At 41.0% G+C, this 3,871-nt stretch overlaps 1 long non-coding RNA gene across 1 annotated transcript; it reads left to right on the top strand.

Moving 5' to 3' along the window:
- Window positions 1-1,357: 1,357 nt before the first annotated feature.
- On the top strand, window positions 1,358-2,080 carry LOC147817584 (uncharacterized). Its single transcript, XR_015436243.1, has 3 exons — window positions 1,358-1,416; window positions 1,504-1,789; window positions 1,985-2,080. It is a non-coding gene; the product is annotated as an uncharacterized LOC147817584 (long non-coding RNA).
- Window positions 2,081-3,871: the final 1,791 nt, after the last annotated feature.

Here is a 3,871-nt window from a genome sequence, read left to right as displayed (position 1 = left end):
GACTGTGACGAAAAGGACAACAGTTACTTTCATAAAGAGGAAGATGAAGAGGAGCCTGTGTCACGGACAGGATCCTTGTGAAGGCCCATGCGACACAGATGCAGTTAAACCAACAAGGAAAAGGACGTGGGACACTTTTATTGCTGCACACAGCGGGGACAGGTAGCTCTTCTGTAACTCCTCTCTGCCGATTAACTTCCTGTTTTTAGATTGAAGTGATTCAAACAACATTTCGTTTACGCAGAAGTCCGGACAGCGCATCGCCAGAGAGGAAGAGGAGGAAGATGAACCCAGGTTGTGTGCAGTTACGCCAAAAAAACCAACACACTTCAGAACGCAACAGCCCGATACAAACAAGTCAACGCTAACTCTTATTTTGTTTGTGGTTAGTTTCACATTAAACTCACCATTTTGTTCAGTAGTTGCACAGTTTCTACTTTGGCTTACCTTCTGCATCCTGCCAATAAAATGGAAGCGACCGGTTAGTGACTGAAATTATAAGACCAACAACGGTCTGTTTAAGTAAAGAGGAGACTGTAATGTATGCGATCACATGTGAACCAGCTAATTTAAGCTGCTGATCACTTATATTGTTCTTGTGTTGACAGTTTTGTATGTTTACGGTGCCTGTGTCACAAATGAATATAGTGATAAACCGTGGAAAACTTGCACGTAAACAGGAATTATTCAATACAAGCTATAATCAGTCTTTGCTGTAAATAACTAATGTTTGATTTTACACACATCTGTTGCGACAGCCTGCCGTTTATTTTAAATCAATAGAGTGGAAGATATCATTATGTCTGATGTGAAATGAAGAGGCGGTGAGTTGTTGGTGCGATAACTTCCTGTTATAACGCTGGAATAGCAGGAAGATAAAAGTCAGAATCTAACCTCTATGAGGTGATGTCATCAGTATTATTTAACTTTGTCAACATTATAAATTTATGTTTTATTTTTTTTCTGTTCAGAGTTGATTCAAAACTCCAACGAGGCTGCAACTGAGGCGACATCCAGCACGGCCAGAGCTGAGCCTCAGAGGAAAAGGACCTGGGCCACGTTTAAAGCTTCATACATCGGGATTAGGTCTGTGTTATTTAACTCCCCTGTACTGATTACATTTTACTGATAAAGGTCAAGAGATTCAAACAGCATTTTCGTTTGGTTCACGCAGACGTCAAGACACCGGCTCACCGGAGAGGAAGAAGAGGAAGAAGAACCTGGAGACACAAACAGGTGAGCTCATCTTTGAGTGCTATTCAATGTGTGTACTTTGGTAAAACTCTGTGAACCTACGTTGTATTATGTGATGTCTTACAAATGTTAGATGTGAACTGCATTGTTTTCCCTCACTGCCACAGAGACGCTCCGCAACTCTAAACAGTTTCCATGCAGCGAGTCAGAAGTCGACGACAAGTAAGTGTTGTGTCACATCCCTGTTCTGTTTAGATTCTGTCGTTAATGTAGGATTCAAGAGATTCAAACAACATCTGATCTGTGCAGAACACAAGTCTGCTCGTCTCCAGAGATAAAAACAGGAAGGAAGGGGGCGAAGCTTGGATGGGCTGAGGACTCGCAGAGGTAGGATCTCCATGCCAACACACACAGATGAGATCAATTACTTATTTATTTTTCAGTTTGCCAGAAAAGTTCGATATGAGCATGTGAGGTTCAGCCGCTCCGTCTCTCCACCTGTGAGTACAGGAGTCCACCAGATGCATAAACGCTCAATGTCTGTGAGGTGGCCCAGGCCCGGGCCAAGTCTCTCTGAGGGGAGGGGAGGCCGAAGGTAAAGACTGAGCGAGGTGCAACAGTTGTGTCATGTCCTTGTCGTTTGTCGGCCCGGGCTGCCGATGTGTTTACTAAAAACAGCTGCGGCGGCAAAGCTCGCCGTCTTAAAGCAAATTCTGAATTATAAGCGCAATACTAAATAGTTGGAAGACGTCTCAGAAATGGACACGTGTCTCTTCTGTTTTGACCCTAGGCCATGGATGCAGCAGCACGTCTCCACAATTCAAGGACCGAGTGAGGAATGACCCGATGCCACGGAGCGGGAAGACATTCGGTGGTAAAAATAAGAAAACACACACACTTGAGGGAGGTGTCGTCATCGCTTGGGCTTTAGATTAAAAATTATTTATTATATATGTAATATTATATATAAAATAATGAATATTTTCCAACCTGGGGATTTTTAAACTTAACTTAATCCAACCTGTTGGCAGTGAATGCTATAGTTATTACTCTTGATATATTTTTGTAAATTTTATTTTATAGATTTTAATATGTATATATTTATATATTTTATATCTATATTTTATACAATTATAAATTAATTAATTAAAAATTGGATATAAAGAGTTGCCATTTCATTTATTACATTCAATTCAATAGATAACACTTCAACAAGGTTGAAAACAGAGCCGAGACTGAAGCGTACAATAAATGTGATTTGACATGAACAAACATTAACATGTCCAAAGTGCAGATATATTTCTGCCCCTTTTAGAGCAGTTACACTCGGTCACATCAGGCTTGTGGACAGGCTGAAAACCTGCTGGCTTTATCCGAGTCCACCTTTACGTGATGGTACAGTATTAGACATCAACAAATATTAACATGCTCAAAGATGAGCTGTATTTTCAACTGCAAATATGAGAAGAAGCCAATCGTGAAAATGTCTGGTCAGAGGAGGAGAGAGAGAAGTGTATGTATTATATTGCATATGGAAAACAGGAAATAGATCAGCAGTGTTTGAGTTTTGTGTGTGGGAGACTGTATACTGTATGTAGAGGGAGTGCGGGGTAATATTTTTGGTTGAGACAGAAAGGGGAGGGGCTGATTATGAAGTCGGGGGGGGACAAACAGTTTATTTCTGCTCTGGTTAGCAAACACAGCTGGCTCCACCCTCAGAGCCCAGGAATAGAAAGTCAAAAAGAGAGAATAATCAAACAAAAACCAGGAGGAACAGAGGAAGGAATGAAAGAGAATGAGAATGGAGGAATAAAAAGAAGGTAAAAGAAGGAGGGAAAAGTGACTGAGTGGTCATGCACTAGAAATCAAAACTATTGACTGGATGAAAATGGAGTGAGAACTTTGCTGTACTTTATTCTTTATCACCAGGCAGGAGGATGAAAGTCTGACTTCATGAACACGCACAATAGGATTATGGGTATCACCCCTGACTTCCTTGTATCTGGGTGATGTCTTGTTAAATTGTTTCGGAGATTCGTGGTATTTCTACGGTATTTCACCTCCGTTTTGCACATCCTGCACCTGAAATGCCGATATGACACCTCATATTGGCTTTTGCTGAACTTAGCTCTGAATTGAGTCTCCTATTTCTTACAATGAAGGGAGTAATACACAGCCAGTACGCAGAGGAGGAACCATCACAACATATGATCATGGTTTTATAAGGACACAGCGTCTCACTTCCATATGTGCAGCAAGCGGCGTCCTTATGAATCAAGCTCTCGTTAACACGTATTTGTTAGAGAGTAAACTAATGAGACTCGATACACTGTACGTATAGAGATATAGGTCATAGAATAACCCCAGGTCTGTTGTTACACACTTACAACGTTGACTGTATATGCGTTCGTTCAAGGAAGCTCCAGTTGTTCGGACCGTGAACAATGGAGCAAACGCTGAATTCACACTGGTGAGCAGTTTGATTTATGGGTCACTCTGCTGTGACAATATGGGAGGTTTTTCTGCTGCTTTAGCGTTGCCTCTCACACCTATTTGTTCTTTGTTTTGATGAAGAAATATGGCAGCAAGTGCTAATTACCAAGCAATTAGTACAAAAATAAGAAAAAGAAATCCAATAAATTACTTCAGAGCTTTCCTCAGATTAAAAACAATGAAC

The sequence above is a fragment of the Seriola lalandi genome, unplaced genomic scaffold (genome assembly GCF_002814215.2).
Source record: "Seriola lalandi dorsalis isolate HSWRI2012SDOR001 ecotype SW California unplaced genomic scaffold, Sedor1 jcf7180002054934, whole genome shotgun sequence".
Lineage (NCBI taxonomy): Eukaryota > Metazoa > Chordata > Actinopteri > Carangiformes > Carangidae > Seriola > Seriola lalandi.
Note: the sequence above shows the minus strand (reverse complement) of the source record. Positions and strands in the feature narration are given on the sequence as shown.